At 37.1% G+C, this 22,268-nt stretch overlaps 1 pseudogene across 1 annotated transcript; it reads right to left on the reverse strand.

The window, feature by feature from the left end:
* Nucleotides 1–7,781: 7,781 nt before the first annotated feature.
* On the reverse strand, nucleotides 7,782–8,577 carry LOC116553688 (annotated as a pseudogene). Its single transcript, XR_004269866.1, has one exon. The product of XR_004269866.1 is annotated as a casein kinase I pseudogene (transcript).
* Between the last annotated feature and the right edge of the window lie 13,691 nt (nucleotides 8,578–22,268).

A 22,268-nucleotide genomic window follows, 5' to 3' on the forward strand; every position in this document is an offset into this window, starting at 1 on the left:
CCCAGGTCAGTGAAATCTTTACTATGAATATGCAATAAATGCTGTCACTATAACAGCTGCAGCATGCAAGAAAGAGGTTAGGCTGTTGGCATTGGATATGGCTGCATATGAAGCATTGATAATGTGCTTTCTTCTCTTCTTTCATGGTATATGTCTTCTGCTACAAAGAGAGGATAAGATATCAAAGCAAGAAACTTTCTTCTGTTCAATCTGTGCTACAAGCTGTTAGCCAGCTGGCTTGTCCAAAGCAACTCCTGCTGCTTGGATGGATTGATAGTAAGCCTGACTTCCTAGCCTGGATGACGGCTACTTTTACAAATGCTATAATGCCACACACTTCTCTTTCCATATGCACAAAACTGGTGAATATTCATCCAATGCCATGAGTATCTGATAATTTCTATCTCCCCTACTAGGCTATAAGCTCCATTAGTACAGGAATGTGTTTTTGTTTGTTTTTTTCACTTTTATGTATCCTAGAAGCTATTCCTTTTAGTTATCTATTACTGTGAAGCAATTTACAATAAAACCTAGTGACTATAAATCAGTATGATGATTACTCAAAAAAAAATTAGACAAAAAATTACCACATATGGGTGTATATTTAAAACAACTGACAGCAAGAACATAAACAGACATTTGTATGACCATGATCATAGCCACATTATTCACAATGGTCAAAAGGTGAAAGCAACCCAAGTGTCTATTGATGAATGAATGGACAATGAAATATTATTCAGTCCTAAAAAAGAAGAAAAGTCTGACACATGCTGCAAATAGATGCAATTTGAAGATATAATGCCAAACAAAGTAAGCCAGTCACAAAGGAACAAATTGTCTCATTCGACTTAGATGAGGTAACCTAGAGTAGTCAACATCATAGAGACACAGAGTAGAATAGTGGTTGCCAGAGCCTGGGGAGAAAGCGTAATGGTGAGTTAGTATTTAATGATAAAGAATGATAGTCAGAAAAGATGGAAAAGTTATGAAGATGGATTCTTGATGATACTTGAGTATGTTAGTTCATTTTCACACTGCTGATAAAGACATACCTGAGACTGGGTAATTTATAAAGAAAAAGAAGTTTAATGGATTCACAATTTTATGTGTCTGGGGAGGCCTCACAGTCATGGCAAAAGGTAAAAGGCACATTTTACATGGTGGCAGACAAGAGAGAATGAGCCAAGTGAAAGGGGTTTCCCCTTATAAAACCATCAGATCCTGTGATACTTATTCACTGCCATGAGAACAGTATGTGGGACACCTCCCCTGTGATTTAACTGTCTCCCCCTGGATCCCTCCTATAACATGTGGAAATTATAGGAGCTACAATTCAAGATGAGATTTGGGTGGAGACATAGTCAAACCATATCATTTCACAATGATGTAAGTGTACTTACTATCAGAGAACTCCATACTTAAAGATGGTTAAAGTAGTAAATATTATGTTCTGTGTATTTTACTACAGCAACACACACACACACACACACACACACACACACACACACGCAAACATATTATGTCACTGTTTCTGTGGGTCAGAAATTTATGTGTAACTTACCTGGGTCCCCTGCTTCAGGGTCCCTTTGAAAGCTGCATCCAGGTGGCACTCTGACCAAAGTTCTCATCTGATTTATGACTGAGGAATGATCTACTTCTAAGGTTATGTGGTTGTTTGCTGAGTCAAGACCTCAGTCTTTAGGACCAAAAGCCTCAGTTCCTAACTGGATATTTGTGACAGGCTATTTTCAGTTCCTTACTATGTGGTCCTCTTCAAATGTCAACTGGCTTAATCAAGACATAATAGCCAAGAGGGCAATAAAGAGAGTAGCAAGTCAAATGTCACAATATTTGGTAATATAATCAGAGAAGTGCATCCCTTAATGCTGTCATATTTTTTGGTTATAGCCAAGTTACTTAAGGAAAAGACATTACAAATAACCACAAATAGCAGAAGGTTAGGAAAGACTTATTGTGACCATTATAGAAGTCTCTCGTAAATACCAGGAATGGATGAGGACTCCAAAGAGGTTGAATCCCCCCATAGACGGAAGGTCATTGCCGAGGAGAAGCTCCACCCGGAACCCTGAGTCTTTAGTAAGGAAAGATGAAATGACAGGCTAGGGTCATGTCAGAGCCAGCCTCCAGAAGGAAGCCAATTATGTTATTTTAGGAAAATAATGACCAGCTTTCTGTGTCAGAGAATGCACAGAGCCTAAGACTCGTGTCAGGATGCAGCACAGTCCAGCTCAAATGCTCTAAACCTGGGATGGATTCCAAGCTGATTGACAGGCTCTTTGGTTAAAAACTTTGACTGCAAAATATTTGCCAAGACAACTCTACTGCCATTTTTTCTGTCAATAAGATTTCTGAGTCAAGGGCCAGGGAAGCTTCTCAAGAGCTTCAATGCAAGTTGTTGTTTTTCTGACTCTTGAGCAAAGACATTTCTAGGTGATCAATGTAGCCTTTTGACCAAGAACCTTATTTGGTTGAATTGGGTAAAGGTGATAATAAAGCTGGAGTGGAAAGATAGAAGATAATGTTTTGCTTATTTTCATGAAGCATCATCATTTATTTTTTGTTTTTTCTAAGCAGGATGCTCAATAAAGGCATGGGGGCCGGCCGCGGTGGCTCACGCCTATAATCCCAGCACTTTGAGATGCTGAGGCGGGTGGATCACGAGGTCAAGAGTTCGAGACCATCCTGGACAACATGGTGAAACCCTGTCTTTACTAAAAATACAAAAATTAGCTGGGAGTGGTGGCATGCGCCTGTAGTCCCGACTACTTGGGAGGCTGAGGCAGGAGAATTGCTTGAACCCAGGAGGCAGAGGTTGCAGTGAGCCGAGATGGCACCATTACACTCCAGCCTGGGCAAAAAGAGTGAAACTCCGTCTCAAAAAAAAAAAAAAAAAATAGGCAGGGGGAAGGCATTTCCCCTAGTAAAAGCATAAAAAGGCACATAAAATAAACAAAATGGACCGTAAAGACCCTCTTCTCAACATGAAGCTGTCTACTCCAATGCTGTGCATGGCTATCATTTGTTCTAAGTGACAAGAACTTCAGATTCCAGAAAACAATTAGCTCTTAGTCCAACATTTTGTTAAACAAAAAATGACACTCTCTCTCTGTCTGAATCAAATACCCTAACTATATGAATAGTTAATATGTAAATATTTATATGCATAATAATGCTCATAGAATACATGTGCATGTATTTGCACATTGCATATGTATTTAAAAATACCAAGGACTTTTCACTGTTTCACTTCTCATGAGAATTTTTTTATCTCAATACAAAATCAGCATATAGAGTGGCCATAGTTATCTTTCTGTAACTCCATCATGGGAGATTATTATTGTTAGGTAAAATGACATACAGGCATATTAACTAAGTCACAACCTTTTTAGGGATGAGAATGGGTAGACATAAATGGGGAAGTTCCTAGTGGCTTGCCTTCCTTGACTCAGTGGAGCTGTTTCACTTAATCAGCCTAAAAAATGCAGTTGGATATGATAATCCTGCCACTGAAGCTCGAAGTAGCACGAAGAGGGTATCTTAGACATCCCATGGGGAATGTGAATCCAAACAACTAGGAACTAGCCAAGCCTCATGTTCATCAACAAGTAGCTTGTTTCTAGTCTACTTTGTTAGTTGTAGATCACTATAGCTCAAGTAATCAATCCTGTATGATTAAAAAAATACAAATATCAATTGATATTGAAGGCTTTTATAGCAAAGAATAAAATATTTTAGACAGATATAAGAAGATATCTTCATCAAAAAGATGATGACAATGTAAAAGGTTTGACTTTACTGATTCTGCTTTGTTTTTTTTAAATTCTGTCAATCCAAACAGTTCAAATGTAAAAGTGATACTATTTTCCATCTAGGGATTCATACCACCTCTCACTGGTTCGAATGTAATTTCTTCAAAAAAAAAAAATCACTACCTCCAGTGTTATAAATATCCTCTTTTAAATTATGTGCAATCTAAAAACTCATTGTCTATGATAAAGTAAGTTATCTTCCTTTTTTCTTTCTGGAATATCCTGAACTTGCTTATCAATCTTGGAATGCACTTGAGATACCAAACCTCAAAAAATACATTGAGCTTTGAAATTTTCTAAGAGCATGTCTCAGCACACCAAGGCTCACTTTCTGAAACCCTGAAGCCAGGCAACTCCAAAGGCTCTTCCTCCTTTTCCTCAAATTTATTGTCAAAAATTGGTGAATTTCTTTGTAGAAACAGAGTAAAAACCATAATGTGTTCCTGCCAACAAACAATTTGGTTTTCAAAATCTAATTTCTCCTTCCTTTTCCTTGGCGCTTATTTGTCTTAAACATCTTTCTCAAAGACTCGGTTTTATATTTTGTGTATGCTCTAGAATGCATGAGTTATGCAGAATCCTTAAGTTTGGCAATGGCATGTCTGATTCCATTTACATCCTGAAGAGGAATAATGGAACTACTGTTTATACAAAATTATATTATGTCCAGTAGGATATTTTTGATGACTCAACCTAAGAAATGCAATAAAATACTCAAGTGAGAGGTCCAAAATGGCTTACTCTTTTATAAATAGACAGTCCAATTGGAAGGCTTATTGTATTTTGGTTCCAAAATACTGTTTTACTGAAAATGATAAATGGTTTGATAAAAAATGTTTTGTTATAAATTCAAGTAGACTCCAATTTTCCCATACTCTAATTTTTACATCTAATACATTTGGTATAATAATTTATTATATTGTAGTGCATTATACTTACCTCAGTAAAATAATTTTTTCCCAAAACAGGGATATAACTGGTTTAAGTAAATGTGTATTCAAGTTTAATTCTACGTTTAAGCTCAAACAATCTTTTTGGGTAAGAATTCAAACACACACAAACAGATATACCTATAAATATACACTTAATTTTTCTTGATAGGTTTATGGAAAACTAAAAATTTCTGACTTTTGACTGCACTATGTTTACATAATTTTCCCCCCTCTATTCTCTTCCCACTCATGCTGATATAAATACAAACATTTTATACACACACACACATATATTTCATACTTGAGCTTCCGTTTAGAGATTCACTCCCAGTTCTATATACAAATATACTCAATACATGAAACACATAAGCTTACTTTAAAAAATGACTCATTGCTGCCTATGAAGGTATGCCAATACTCATGCAATTCCTTTGCCTTTCAAATTTATCTTTCTGTACTCTGCTTCATAATGAGACAGTGCAAAAAAATCTTCTCTGTTATTAGATGGCTTCCTCTTAAGTCCCCTAGAAAAATGCACAAAAGGAAGACAGAAACACAGGAAGGGGAAAAGGAATGACTCCTTACTGTTCTGTTCACTGTTTCTGTCAGCAAGTCACCTACTCTAGAAGCGGCAGTGTTAAAGGATCTAGTTCCTGAAACTAGCCTCCTCCAAGGCAGCAGAACCACGTGTGCATAGTTTATGGGAATAGTTTGATGATGTACCTGGCACTGAATATAGAACTGAGTTCTTTACTGAAAGAAACAGGGGAAATGGCAATCCCTGGCACTCGGTTTCATCACAATTAATGTCACTTGTGGTTGACTGTGGCAAAGATCTTAGTACAAATGCATTGGGCACTAAGAGCAAGTGCATTGGGCACTAGGTGGTAACTGTACTTTATGTTACAGAAATAATAAAGACTATGAAGCCTATAAGATGGCCAATACTCACTGCTCTGGAGCTTTCAAAAAGAAATTGTAGACTTAGTCTCTAGTCTCTGAGATCAACTCAATGGCTAAGTAATGGAAAGCTTCAATGGTGACCTGAAACTATAATCTTATTTCTTCCATCTATCTCTAAAAAATAAGTCCAAATTTTATAGCAGCAGTTGCATGATTACAAGATAATGTAATTTATAGTCACAAAGCCCTTCATGTGGTTATTAGAACACTGGAAAGAAATAAGAGCCTCAACCTTGGAATAGAGACAGCAGGATGGATTTAGAAGAAAATGAACATCTTGAACACCTGAATCATTCCGTGTCTTTTCTAAAAAAACAAAAAACAAAAGACAAAAACAAAAAAACAGTATATAAAAACATATTTTTAAATCTTCTGAGATATTCTTTGACTACAGAGTTTATCATTTAATGTAAATACAGCTCACAATTCAAGTTTTTTGGCCTTCTCTTACATTTTGTTTCTTTCTTCCTTCAGTTTAGAGTAATAGACTCTTGGCAAAGCCAACAATTTTATTTTTATTTTATTTTATATTGTATTGCATTTTAGGTTTTGGGGTACATGTGAAGAACATGCAGGATTGTTGCATAGGTACATACATGGCAATGTGGTTTGCTGCCTTACTCCCCATCACCTATATCTGGCATTTCTCCCCATGTTATCCCTCCCCAACTCCCCACTGCCCACTGAACCTCCCCTATTTTCCCCCCACAGACCTCAGTGTGTGATGCTCCCCTCCATGTGTCCATGTGTTCTCATTGTTCAACACCCACCTATGAGTGAGAACATGCGGTGTTTGATGGGGAAAATGTGGCACATATAACACCATGGAATACTATGCAGCCAAAAAAAGATGAGTTCGTGCCCTTTGTAGGGACATGGATGAACCTGGAAGCCATCATTCTCAGCAAACTGACACAAGAACAAGAAAAGCCAACAATTTTAAACCAATCATAACAATTTCAACCTACCCCAAACCTGCACCTTTTCATTGGTCTCCTACTAGGTTAACTTCTATTTATCAAATTAGTTACTAAATTCACTTCAGATCAGAAAAGATTTTGGAATTTACTACATACCTAGAGTGGTGCCAGACACAAACACTGATACTGAAGTAACCTTCACACCCATGCATTGCTTTTCATTTTTTCTTCTCCATCTTAACAATCTCCTTATTGATCTTCCTCCCTTATTTCTTCTTTTTCTCATAAAGTTTCTATTTTTGGTCAGTATTCTAAGCTATTATCTCCAGAAAGCATATATACAATTTCCAACATAAAGAAGATATCAACATAGCCCAAGACCATGGTGAAAAAAGACGTTATACATCCTATCTTAGATACCACCCAATTCACTCTGTTTTAAAAATGCCTGTAGTTGGTTGACTCAAAATATCTAAGTTAGCAGAACTGTGTAAGATAGTTGTGGCAATCTTCTTTCCAGAAGTATTTTACCTCTAGAGTTAATGGTTTGATACTTCATATTTATCTTAATGAAATATATCTAGTATGCCATATATATATGATGTTATATAATTTGTTTTCTCTTTAGTCTATATAATGCTGTAATATAATAAGTGCATCACTGATCCTTTCTGACAGCATTGCCAAGCTCCTCTGTTTGGTAAAAGAGCTGAAAACCATGGTAGTTGTACATTGATTTATTGACAATGAAGAAAAATTGCCAAGGCCTGGCTGATATTTACATATCGAGAACACATTTACATTTAGAAAAATTTTGTGTTCTTGATAAGAAAAAAAATGATTTTCACATTTGTTTTCCAATCCTGGAAAAATTAATAAACCAAATAAGTGAGCAGAGCTGAGCTGCTTGATATCCCAACCTCTATGAAATTGAAATGTATCACACCACAGGCCTTATTTCATTTTGGAGACTTACTGTTTTCAGACATTTAAGGACAGCATCCTCCTCAGGTGATTAGCTGACTACTACGGTAACTTAACAGAGGCCTCAGTAGCCACACTCAATGAAGAATGGAGACTTTTCGTATTTAGATTATAAAAGTGATTAAACAAACAACTATTTTTTTTTTAAGGATTAAACAAGTTTAATTACAGTTTCCCCCCCTCCAAGGAAACATCCCAACTGAGTGGATCCAACTTCTCATCTTTACGAGCTTTCATGTTACTCTTGGTTTTGTCAGTTTGCTTGCCTGTGGGGGTTTGGGCCTGCTGACCCTGCCCACTGGAAGAGGCTGCCTACTGTGCTGCTTTCTGCTTTAACATTGTCCAACAAATGTGTAGTCATATTGATGGTTCAGGGTCCTGAAAAGAATGCGGAATAGCTGCCTCAGATACATGTAATCTGGGGCTTCCTCAAAGTGTAGCCCACAAAAATAGTTTAAGTACATGGCAAATTCTGCAGGAAACCCCTTACATAAAACTTCAACAGGAGTGGACATCTTCTTTTCACTAATCTTTTCATATTTTTGTTTCTTTGTTGCAGCCTTTAGCCCTTGCCATGGCAGGCTGGTTCTATTAAAATACATCAAAACATATCCTAATGATTCCATGTCATCTCGGCGACTCTGCTCAATACCAAGATGTGCATTGATGCTAGCATATCGGGCAGTGCCAGTGAGGTTTGTATCTTCTCTGTATGCTTTGTGTTGCCTTGTCCTGTTGTCTCTGTACTTTTTGGCCAAACCAAAATCAATAAGGAATAACTTATTACAGTGATGTCCAATACCCATTAGGAAGTTATCTGGTTTAATGTCTCTGTGTATAAAATTTTTTGTATGCACATACCCAATTCTACTGATCATGTGGTCAGCCATAAATACAGTTTTCATTGTGAACATTCTTGAACAGAAATTGAAGAGGTCTTCGAGGCTAGGTCCCTAGCAACTATAACAACTATAACAAAAAATAACAACAACAACTATAACAAAAAATAACAACAACAAATCTTGTGAGGAGGAATCTGATTTCCAGAATTGTCCTATTGCATTATGTATTAATATAATGTCCAGTTTTCCCCCAAACATTATGAGACATGTAAAAAAAAAAAGTATGGCCCATATACAGAAAACTAAAATCTGTCAATAGACTTTATTTCTGAAGAGGAAAATACATTGGACTTACTAGACAAATCAGTTATTTTTAATAAGTTCAAAGAACTAAAGGAAACCACATCTAAAGAACTAGAGGAAAGTGTGAGAATGAGGTCTTGCCAAATAGAGATGATCACGACACAGAAGTTTTAAAAATGTACGGAAGAGAAGTTTTAAAATTGTACCAAAGAGGAATACTGGGGTAGAAAATTGAGCAGTGAAGCTGGGCACGGTGGTTCATGCTTGTAATCCCAGCAGTTTGGAAGGCCAAGGTGGGTGGATCACCTGAGGTCAGGAATTTGAGACCAGCCTGGCTAACATGGTGAAATCCTGTCTCTACTAAAAATACAAAAATTAGCCAAGCATGGTGGTGGGTGCCTGTAATCCCAGCTAATTTGGGAGGCTGAGGCAGGAGAATCACTTGAACTTGGAAGGCAGAGGCTGCTGCAGTGAGCTAAGACCACATCATTGCAGGCAGAGCAAGAGTAAAACTCCCACTCAAAAAAAAAAAAAAAAAGAAAAGAAAATTCAGCAAGGAAATAAATAAGTCAGTAGAAGGGTCTAAAGCATGGTTGAGCAGGTAGGAAATTAATACTCAGAGAAATGGAATATATATCAATTAAGACAATCCAGTCCCCGGAACAAAAAGAAACAATAATGAAATAAAATTTAAAGAGACTCAGTATCCTTCAGGAAATCAGCCAGCATCCCAGTCTGTACCAGGAAATCGTAGGAGGAGAGAAGAGACATAACTGGAGGCAATTAGATGACATATTTGTAGTGACAAAACAAAAAGACTCTCAGCGAAGAACTCTTATCTCCCTTGAAACTCCATCGAAAACTGAAAGTGAAATTAAGATACTCCCAGATAAACAAAAACTGACACCCATAGCTAGTAGACTCGTCTTACAATAATCACTAAAAGGAATCTTTAAACGTTGAAATTAAGGCAAACTAGAGAATAACCAATTCTATACAAAGAAATGAAAGAGCAGAGACAGAGATAACTACCTTAGTAGTCTGAATGACTCCATCATGGTAAACTCCTTCCCTCCTGGAGGCACCCTCCTGACATAACAACCTCTTGTTTACCTAATGCTTGTCCAGTGTATATTCACTGCTAAAATACCAGTGATTCATGGAGAAAAGCCATTCTTTTTCTGTACGTCTGGCCTACTTTTGAATTTTTGCATTGCTTTTTCTAATTACTTTTTCTCTTGATCACAGAGAACAAAAGATTTTCTCATGTACACACTGCCATAAATTAGACACTTTGGCTTTGGGGAGCAGGGAAAAGCATCTAGAGCAACCTCCTGTCAGAACGACTTTAGGCATGAGGCAACTGAGATCCTGCAAAGGTGATGTGATGTTTTGCAAGTTAAGTGAAAAATATTATTCCCCTGCCTCCTAATGCAAGGGTTCTTTGTAACAATAAGACTGTATTTTTGTAATGCAGCTACATCAAGCCAGCAGCTAACAGACTTTCTGGTGATAAGCATATGTTTTTTGAGACAATATTTTAAAATCAAAAGGCTTCACATCAAACTATGTAGAAACAATTGAGAAATACTGTGGATCTTAGTCCTGTGTTCCATGTAACACTTAAAAGCCTGTTGCTTTGGGCTCCTGTCAATAGCTCAGCGATACCTATTGCTTTTATGTCACATAACTCTGCCCATACATCCTGTCTGACTGCAGGAGGCATTTTTCTTTGCAAGCCAACCTTAGGATCCTACACTTTTACAAAAAATACAGTATCTACTATAAGACAAGTAAGGCAATACAGAACTGGAATATACATACACAAAAACATTGACATAGACATATACATGATTGCACACCTACACTTTATGTTACTTCCATTTATCATGTGGTTCAAGTGATCGCAGGCGAGCATGAGGATTCAGAGGAGGCTTTGGAGTTAAACATCCTGGCTTTAATTTTCGCTTGTGTGTGTCTGTGTGTGTGTGTGTGTTATACTTTAAGTTCTGGGGTACATGTGCAGAACGTAATGTGCAGGTTAGTTACATACGTATACACGTGCCATGATGGTGTGCTGCACCCCATGAACCTGTCATCTACATTAGATATTTCTCCTAATGCTGTCCCTCCACTAGGCCCTCATCTTCCAACAGGCCCCATGTGTGATATTCTCCTCCCTGTGTTCATGTGTTCTTATTGTTCACTTATGAGTGAGAACATGCAGGATTTGGTTTCCTGTTCTTGTGTAACTTTGCTGAGAATGATGGTTTCCAGCTTCGTCCATGTCCCTGCAAAGGGCATGAGCTCATTCTTTTTATGGCTGCATAGTATTACACGGTGCATATGTGCCACATTTTTCACTCAGTAACTATGTAGCACTGGGAAGGTCTCTTGAATTTACTGAGACATGATTTCTTAATTTCCAAAATGAATATGACAGCATTTTTTGGAAAAAAAATGAAGAAACAGTGAAACTTTTAGCAAAGTGCTCAATAAATGTTCATGATTGAGATTTCTTGCAGGCTGGGAATGGGCACCAAGGTCTCCTGACTTCCATGCAGAGATTTTCCCATCAAGTCACTTTTTCATACCCACCATCTCTTATGTGTCACCCTAGTTCCTAGTCCCTGCTGCTGTTTAGTGTAAAAGATTCATGAGGTGGGAAGAGTCTGAAAGGCCTCATAACAAGGCACTTAATGAGTGACTGAACATTTTTGACATTCTGTGCTAACAAATTCCACCCACCCTCAAAGATTTTTCTATGGGGAAACTGAAGATTGCCCTGTGTGGGCAGTGGCTCGCTGAGTCATATATTTAGTTTGATCCTGAATAGGACAACTGTAGATGGTTTTATTTCTAATGAGCCATGACTGTTAAAGAATTTTAGAAAAGACAATAATCAAATTTTATGCTTCACTGATCAATCAATGGCTAAGGAAGTGCAGCTGGTCTCCTTTATAAATGCTTCTAAGAGTTTTTCACAATTCATTGGATACCTAAGAGGGTGATTTTTCCCTCTGTTGAACTAATGATTTGTAAAATTTATCTGAACCCCAAATCCAGAAGACTCAATTCAATGTGTAGGGGCAGCCAGGCTTCATATTCTCATTTTTCTCTCTGCTGTCCCCACTTTAAGGCATTTGCTCTGAGGCTTACAATACATTTGCTGATTGTATGACCAAATATCACATAAGAAAACTCAGACTGAGAGGGCAGACATGCTTTTTGAGATAGTATTCCCTAAGCCTATGGAACCTCATAAATGAAAATATCTGAAGCTTGCATGATAGCATTCCTCAGAGTTTGGTCCTTGGCTTACCTGGCTCAGAATTACTTGTTGTCAATTATAAAAACTACAAAAATAACATGCAAAAATAAAATAAGAAGGAAAATGAAATAGAGAAAGAGAATAAAAGAAACCTTTCAAGCTCATACTGAAACAAACTGCAATCCCTGGAGGGAGGACTCAGGAATCTGCCTTTATAACATGCACCTCTGATGTCACTTAATCACAGAGAACTATGAGATTTCCTGAGCAATTTGATTAATCATCAGTGACTGTTTAGAGTGGCATGACAGTTTGAGAATTGTTTGAAATGTACAGAACTTATTGGAATTACTTCAGCAACACATCTTATAATGTAGGAGGTATCATGGGGCTTTGAAGTTATAGTACAAACCCTCTAGGAGTGTACAGTGTTCTTCAACTCCTTGCACACAATAAAATCAGGAGCTAATGACTACAGTGGGTAATGCAGATGATAAGCACTGTACGAGTTCTGTGATGAAGAATTAATAGTGAACCAGAATAACATGAAAAGGGGTAGAGAGGATGACATGATTTAAGACAGGACTTTAAATATGGACAGGATTTTTCAGAAGGACAGAAAAAGACTGAATTTTCCAAATGGGCAGGGACAATATAGATAAACGGGAGGAGATGCTAATAGTATGCTGTTTAAGGATGATGGGAAAAGATATGAATGAATGAAGATAAAGAAACAACAAATGTGCACACTTTTCCACAAAGCGGTAATGGCAGGAATACTTTTTGTGTTTCATTTTAGTTTCCTGTATGGATGGACATCTCTAGATCCGATTTATCGTGTACCCAGTGAGAAACCGGCTGAGACATTTGGCCCTCAAAGTCTCCTCCCCCAAAGTAGACCAGTTCCACTTTGGGCTTAAAGTAATGGGAAGCTGAGGCAAGACAGATTGAGGGCCTTGAGATGTTAGCCAACACCTACACAAAGAGCATGACAAAATGGAAAATGGGGAACAGAAGAAAGGCACAGACACACCCACCTCTGGTTGTCTTTCTGCCTGGATCCCAAGGGGCTACCTCACAACTCGGGAAACAAAAGGATCGCCTCTGAAGAAATTTGCATGTGTATGAAGATCAACCTACAAAACTTAACAGTAAAATGTTGTTGAAATGGAAACTGGAAATCACATTTATTTTATTTAAATCTAAAATAGAGAATTATACTCTTCTTAGGGTTTTGTATTGGATTTAACAAGTTTCTTTTTTTTTTTCATTTTGTTTGTTTTTTGGTAAATCCTGGATAGCTTGGAGGATCATGATGAACATGTGCTTTTTTATTTATTTATTTTTTTCTGGTTTGTAAAATCAAAGAAGTACTGTTTTTTCTTTTTGTCTTTCCATCTCCTGGCTATATCAGTATTGTTCATTAACACTGTTCTGGAGCCGTAGTCAGTGGTGAGATGGTATTTGAGTATGGTGTGTGGGCACTCATGAAGGTTTTTCTGCTGAAGTTGCTTGAATTCCTATGGCAAGTGGAAGCAAGGTTTACATGGAAGAGGCTTCTGGTTGCCATACTCTGCCTACTTCTTATAATAAGGCCTTATTTCTATTGGCAGTGAAAGGTTCTGCCAGACTTTATCTAAAATACTGGTCTATGCATTACAACTACACGGGATAATCATGTACATGATTAGTACACTGGAAATGTAGTTTTCTCAAATCACCCTATATACATTTCTCCTACCTTTCATGAAAAGTACTTTAATTGCTCTCTGGGGCTCAATACCTTCCCTGCCCTCTGACTGTGTCTTTTCAATGGGTCCGATCCCACTCCATTTCCAGAGATGGGCATAAGACTTAAGCCCAAGTCAAGAAGCACATGTCATTCTGTTGACTATAAACATTGAGGTGAGGATAGTTGTGAAAACACATTAGAGCCAATTTGAACCAATCAGAAAAGAGATTGATCAGAAAAACAGAAAGATGTGTTTTTTAAAAAATTTTATTTCTCTTCCTTTTTCCTGGATTAATCCTGCATAGAGTATGAGAACCTATCTGAGAATGAAGCCAGCACAAATAATGGAAGAAAGAGACTTTAGATAAATTTCATGGATGATATACTCTGACTCCTAAGTCAAGCTATGTATGAGGATAAATGATATCTTGGACTTTTTAAATTGTATTACAAAACATAGGTCATATTTTTTAAAGTTGTAATACAAAATATAGTCTTGTTATATTTCTGGCATTAAAATCATTTATTTGTTTGCATATTTTCATTTTCCACTTATGAGTGTCCTGATGCTAGTTTTTAATAATTAAGAGTATTTGCATCTTCCAAAGTTCATTAGGCATTTCAGGAATATCATGTTATTCTTTTGGATAGATTTCAGTACACACCACCATTTTACTTTAGTCCTAAATCCTTTCTTTTCTTTTCTTTTTTTTTTTTTTTTTTTTTTGAACCAGAGTCTCACTCTCTTGCCCAGTGCCAGGCTGGAGTGCAGTGGCACAATCTCAGTTCACTGCAACCTCCACCTCCCGGGCTCAAGCAATTCTCCTGCCTCAGCCTCCCTAGTAGTTGGGACTACAGGCGCATGTCACCACCCTCAGCTAATTTTTGTATTTTTAGTAGAGACGGAGTTTCAATCACCTTCATGTAATTTTCTAGTGAATGGCCTAGATTTAAAAAAAATTCATTTCCAGTATACTAATTGTGTACATGAATATCCCTGTAAACAAACATACATAGTGAAAAGACTGCCACTTAAAGGGCTTCTTTGTTTAATCTCAACACAAAGATTGTTTTGAAAGTTGAGTTTCATCATCTAATGCATTACTATGGTAAAATATGGTTTTCATATGCTTGATTTTCTAAAGCATGTATTCACCTATAAGTTATCCTCATTTTTGAGTCCTACTTGGTCTACTGATGCTTGCTTGTTCCACTGGTTTTAGTATAAAACTAAAATCATTAGGTATCATTAAAATATAAAGATACCAAATTATTGAAACATAAAAACTCTTTTCCCTCCCTCCCCTCCTTCCTTCCCTCCCTTCCTTCCCTCCTTCTCTCCTTCCCTCCTTCCTTCCTTCTATCCTTCCTTCCTTTTTTCCCTCCTTCCTTCCTTCCCTCCTTCCCTCCTTCTTTCCTTCCCTCCTTCCTTCCTTCCTTCCTTCCTTCCTTCCTTCCTTCCTTCCTTCCTTCCTTCCTGTGGTAGGCAGTATTGAAGGGATTAAATACCCAGAGGAAAACTCCAAAATGGGATAGAAGTCATACGTCCAATAGATGAGAAGGTTAAATTGAGAGACTCAAGAGAGAAACAGAAGAAAAGCAGGCTAGAGAGCCAATAAAACCAAGTTTATAGTGATAACTAGAACAAGATAGCCCTCAAAGGCTTAAAGAGGTCAAAGTCCCTGCACCTTTTCCTACCTTCAGAATCCACCACTTTCAGGCCTAGAGGACTCTTGACAAAGTTACCCAGTCTATAACAATTCTGTGCTGTGCACACTGTGATTGGAATTATCTTCTTCAATGCATTCTGTTTTGCTTTCATCTTTTTTCAGATGACTCACAGTTTCTCATCGATTGAAGGTCCTTTAACATTTTTAGAAATATGGAATACAAAAACAATATATAGCTTTTGTTAATTCTATAGATTGAATTAGAAATCCAAAATGATTTTTCAAATAAATATCTTCTTTCAAATCATTTAACTTTTTAAAGATGCCATTTTACTCTCCAATTAGTATTTTCTATTAATTGCGCTTAAATGTCTCATAAAGTGCTCAGTAAATGTTACTTCAGCTGTTACTACCTTTTGCTAGAAAGAGTTTCTCTTTGTTTTTATTATGAACTAGCATTTAACTAACCATCTCCTTCAGAATGAGTTTACTAACGGGTATATTTTCTAAGGAATATGCACATTACATATTTAGGGCTCATGCCAAGCTGTTATTGTTGTACGCCTTAACTGATTACCAATGATTTATTGCTAGCCACTTCAAACACATACTTGGTAGCATCGTCTCCATTGACCAACTTGTTTCTCAGAACTTCCATCTACTTGAAAACATCCATGACTGTACATGACTGTATCACTTCCCTGGTAGGGGGTAGGTGGATTTATTGATATATGTTATTTTGTTTTTCATTGATTCCCCTTCTTTTGTTTGACATTGTCCTGGGTGTTAGAGAGGATATAATGATTAACCACATAAGAATACTGCCCTCAAGAAATATACAGTCTAATAGAAAGAAATGAAGACCAGTAATTTAGATCAGTTCAGGAAGTGAGAAAGTCAAAACAGGTCTTACAGTCAAAATGTAAGGTGTGAGCAGGCTTGTGTTCTGTCTGGCGGTTCTGGAGTAGAATTGGTTCCTTGGCCTTTCTAGCTTTGAGAGGCTGCCCGCATTCCCTGGTTCTTGATCTCACACTGTGACGTCTGATACTATTGTCACATCTTTACTAACTCTGACCCCTACCTCTTATAAGGATCCCTGTGATTACACGGGGCCCACTGGCTAATCTTCAATAATCTCCCTATCTCAAAATCCTTAATTTAATTACATCTGCAAAGCCTTTTTTTTTTTTTTTTTTTGCCATGTAAAGTAACATATTCATAAGTTTCAAGATTAAGACATAAACATTTTTACAGTGAGGACAATATTCTACCTGTCATATTCTCTATGTTGTTAGCAAAATCAAAGTGCTTACGGAGCCACTGAGAAAAGGCCTATCACCTCCAAACTTGTCTTTCCATCACTTTTGAACAATAGGTGGACTCTACCACCTGTATGTTTCCAAGATTCATCCTATAAAACTCACTTACTGGAAGCTACGCACTGAAGAACACAGTCAGAAGTTGAGTCATGAAACCAAAATACTTACTACTGAAAGGATGAAGCTCAAATCACATTACCAGCTGAAAATCACAAGGATACGTAGCTGTTACATGACATGGCCTCTTCACATGTGAATATAAATGTATATGAATATAAATACATATAAAATGTTTCAGTGAAGAAATGAATCAATCAATACATTAATATGTTATATTTGTCTTCTTCTTTCCCCTCTTCCGTCTCAGTACATTAATCAAGAGCCTCCTCTGGGACAAGCACCACTGAGCACAATGGCAGAAGACCGTCTTACCCTCAAGAAACATTGCAGTCATAGAGAAAAAATAAGACAAAGTGACAGACTCTGTGGCAAAAAATATAAAGAAAAATATGTTTTATATAAGTTCAGAACAGAGAGAAATCACTTCATCATCTTAGAATGCTACCAGTGGAAGGGATCGGAATGACATGAGTTACTGGCTGTGAATTCCTACACATCAGCAGGAACTTGAATTCTTGCCTCCTCAGAAGAAAGAATTTGACTGAAGGACATAAACCAGAAAAAGAGACTGAGATGAGTTCTGGAGCAGGAGGCGAAGTTTGTTTAAAAGTTCTTAGAATTGAAAAGAAAGGGGAAAGTTCACTTGGAAGAAATCCAAGAGGGCTCATGAAGGTTAAAGAGGGAAAGTTCAAGTGCCCCACTGAACCGTGATCCTAGGACTTTCACAGGTGCACCTCTTCCCTGTGATTCTCCCCTTAGGGTGTGCTTTCCTCTTGTGCAGTGTTTCCCTTACCCTTGGGAATGGAGCACCTGCAGTGTGTTTAGGGAGTTTTATGCTTGCCAATCTAATGCCTTCTTCCCATTTTTCGGTGGGGTGTAACCAGAGGATCAGGCTTTACCATTTTTGTCTCTTAATGTTCATGTCCAGGAAGTTGCTTCTCCCTGGGGCGTACATTCAATTAATATTTTGATGGTAACAGGTGTGGGCCATCAGGAAATGACCTCTCTGTGGCACAGGCTGCCAATTAATCACCTCTAGAGAGGCAGTGAGATAACTGTCAAACCATCACCTGACATTTCTAGTGGGTTGGGGAAAGAACCCTCTCTGGCCCTGCTCATGTCTAACTACCTGTAAAATAAAATACAGTGCCTATCTTACACACACACACACACACACCCCCCTCATGTAGACAGGGACAGCGTTTTATCCCCCCTCTTTTTGTTGCTATTGAGGCAGAAAAGCTATGTCAATCATTCCAGATTATATAAATAATAAATGATGAAATAGGATTAAAAACCCATTACCTGAATTGTAAATTATTATTTCACCTTCTCTCTCAAAAAAAGAGAAAATGAAATAATAAGAAAAAAAAGAGTATAATAAACAAACAAATGCTAACGTTTAAATCTCTTATAACATAGCAATAAAGAAATCATGCTGGTCCACATGCAATTACAAATTCAAAACTGACCGAGCTCAATGTGTGAATTATGACTCAAACAACTCTGTTAATGCAAAGATAATTTAAACCTTAAAGTGAAATATTAATTTCCCTGAACAATTCCTCTTTCTTTTCTAGGTTCTACATCATCCTACATTTTTGCCAGAGGAGCAATTCGATATTTTACGAATATATCAGTATTTTTCTACATTGAGAAGAGCATGACCAAGCCCCTGGTGCTGCACCCTGAGTTCATCTCTGGGCATTTTCCTAGCTCTGGAAGAAGGGCGACTCCTTGCTGAGCTTTTTCCAATTGTCAGGCCATTTCCTTTGTTTAATAATATAAGCCTTTAAAATAAGTAACAAATAATGTGCCAAAGGAAAATTAACTACAAAATATATTGAAACATAAATCAATTATGTACAGTGAAGTGGAACATGATGCTATCTGAGCATAAGGGAAGATATATATAACTCTACCACATATATTCACATTTCCTGTACCCTGAACTCCTTTTAAAAATTTTGACTAAATTTTACTATCATTGGAAATGGTAATAATCTTGCCTACTAATTTCTACTGTTGTGTTGTTAAGAGTTAATCTAATTACAAATATACTAGTAAAAGATATGTGTGCTATGATAGTCCATTGACATTTATGATTTCAGAGTTTTTAAATATTTTCTAACTACCACAAAAGTAAAGGTTTGGTAAAAATCATAGCTAAGTTATAAGATTGTTGTAGAGATGAAATAAGACAGTGTATGCAGGGTGCCCAGCCTAAAATGAAGTAGGGTAACTGTGAGTCTGGCATAAAAGAGCAAGCTAGGCAGCTAATGAGTGTGCCTTCTCAGTGGCCCTTCCTTCTTGTCTCAACTACTTTTAGGTCCCCTACACAATGGAGACTCTACAACACAGAGGTTAAGACTTGTGAAACAGAACTCCCTGAGCTTGAAAGCCAGCTGTACCATTGACTAGTTGTGTGGTTAAGCACATTAACTTAACTCTGCTAAGCCTCAGTTTTCTCAGGCTCATAGGGTTATAATTAGTGCACTTAGGTCATGGAACTGCTGTGAGGATGAAAAAGATGAAGCATATGTTTAAGATGTCTAGAATAGTGGATGAAACATAAATAGTGCTTAGTAAACTGGCTAGCAATGTGCAGAAAGCAGAAACTGGACCGACCCCTTCCTGACCCCTTACACTAAAATTAACTTTTAGTAATATTACCAAGACTAGTGGTTTGGAGAACTGTCTGAATATATCTCTCCAGAATGCCAAGGGTCTACTATTCATGTAGTAAATGACAACATGGAAACAACAATTTTCAGATTTTATGACATCTAATCTCTATAATTGATTAGGATGTCTGTCCATCCCATTGTGCCTTTTGAAATATGCACGAATTAAACATATATGGCACAAATACTGTTACACTTCTTTCTAATCTAAGACAATTTAAACCAATAAATTTGTAAACTATTTCTGGGTTTTGGAAAATCCTTACAATTCTTCTAAACACAAATCTAGACCAGCAGCATATTAATTTACTATTGCTGCTGTAACAAATTACATTTTTTTTGGATTAAAATAACAGAAATTAATTTGCTTACAGATAAAGGAAGTTCAAAATTAACCCTTATGAGGCTAAAAATTAAGGTTTCTGTAGAACTGTTACCTCCGGAAGCTCCAGGGAGAATTAATTTCCTGTCTCTTCCAACTTCCTGTGTTGGTTGGCATGGTTTTGCTGGTGGTCAAACGACTTCAATTTCATGCCTCCGTTGTCGTAAATCTAACTCTCTTTTCTGTACTCAAATCTCTACCTCCTTCTCTTATAAAGACACTTGTGATTATATTTAGGACCCACTCATATAATCCAGAATAACCTCCTTATCTCAAAACTTTTAATTAACTTACATCTGCAACATCTCTTATTCCATGTGAGAGAAACCTTCACAGATTCCAAGAGTAGAACATGGATGTTTTGAGGAGCTATTATTCAATGTACTGGAACTACAATTAATGGCCTGCACATGAGATTCAGGAGGAAGTAACTTGATGGAGTCAAGAAGACAAATTTGGGTTAGGGAAGATCAAAAAAGGACTGAAGTCTGCTGTAGCATCCACTAACATTATTCAATCTTGTGAATACTCATCTGTATTATGCCAGCAAAATGATTTGTAAGGACATAAATTTAGCTCATTTTCAAAATTTGTTAATGCGAAACCTCAAATAATATAATATTTAGATACTTATATAATATTAAGTGCTGAAGTAAAACTGACAGAAGAATTTATCTTTGCAACTAAGTGGTAAAAGGAAGAATACAGAGAATGAGAATTGGCAGTTCTCTTTTAATATGTGGTTAAATACTATCCCATTTCTTCAATCATTTAGGAGGAGATCAATAAAGTCTTAATGAAAGATTACAGAACAAAAGAGAAATAAAGCCTGGGTGCAGTGGCTCATGCCTGTAATCCCAGCACTTTGGGAGACTGAAGTGGGAGGATCACAAGGTGAGGAGATTGAGACCAGCCTGGCCAACATGGTAAAACCCCGTCTCTATTAAAAAATACAAAACTTAGCTAGGCATGGTGGTGCGTGCCCGTAGTCCCAGCTATTCGGGAGGCTGAGACAGGAGAATTGCTTGAACCTAGGAAGCAGAAATTGCAGTGAGCCAAGATTGTGCCACCACACTCCAGCCTGGACAACAAGCCAGAATCAGTCCAAAAAAAAAAAAAAAAGAAAAATAACATGGAATTTTAGACAACTTAATTATAGGGCATAACCTTTGGGTAAGACTCAATATGAATATAAGGAGGAGAAAAATATTACATAACTATAATCTTTGAGATAAATTCGTATTCTAAATTAATAATTGGGTACACAATGAGAATATAGAACAAATGATGGTAAGATCTCTCTTACTCTGCCCTAAAAATGTGGAGGAAAACAGGACTTGGTGACTTCTTGATAATGACTCTTTCCAGCATATATCTTCATAGTCAGTTCTTTATTATGTTAAAATAGTTTTAAAATAGTTGCATACCTCCAATTGGCCCCTAATCCTAGGATTGAAGGCCTAGAAGTCATTGTTTCTATGCTGAATCTATTAAAGTTAATTGGACCACAAGTAGACACTGAATTTAAATTAAAACAATAAACTTTTCTCATATAGAATTTTTGAAATCTACATGGTATTTTTATAGGGCAAGTCTGTACATTTCTGAACCTGTCTAAACTGGCAATATATGTTTTAGAATTTAGAGGCAGCAGTAAAATTTCATTTGGAAAGTTGGGAAGCAGGAGAGATTACAGATGAGAACAAAGACAGGCTAAGTCTAAAAATGCTGAAAGGAATAAGCTTTTCCCCAGGGTCCAGTTCTTTTCTTAGGTTTAACTATATTGTTCAGTAATACTGCCTACACCCAACCTTTGCAGTCGAAGTCAATGGGAGGCATCCAATTGACACAAAATCTTATTGTGGCTATCCTTCTTGAACTTTCCCAGCTCTTCATTATGCTAACTCTTTAAAGAGCATTCTTATTAATCCTTACAATAACCATGAGGCAGATATTTATATTTACATTTTATAGATGGACGGATAGATACTCAGAAAGACTGAAATAAGCTCGATGGTAAATAGTTACTAGATGGCAAGTTTGGAAAGTTAAACCAGGATTTCTGGTAGTCACAAAGTTACCTCCAGTATACCATTCTTTCTTCTCTCTCCTCCTCATAGAAAGTTGACTATCCTCAAATCTTTTATTTATTCATGATTATGGCTATTGAATGTGGATTTATCTTCTTCCATGCCAAGACTGCTTAAGTGTCTCTTCAGTTTCCTGGAGCCAGTGTGAAATTCTCTCAGACACACTCCAAAAACATATGGCATGATGAATCTTTACATTTGGGAAAAAGCCCTTAAAGATGAAGGG

Source organism: Sapajus apella, unplaced genomic scaffold, assembly GCF_009761245.1.
Source record: "Sapajus apella isolate SASKATOON/1434 unplaced genomic scaffold, GSC_monkey_1.0 scaffold13, whole genome shotgun sequence".
NCBI classification, from domain to species: domain Eukaryota; kingdom Metazoa; phylum Chordata; class Mammalia; order Primates; family Cebidae; genus Sapajus; species Sapajus apella.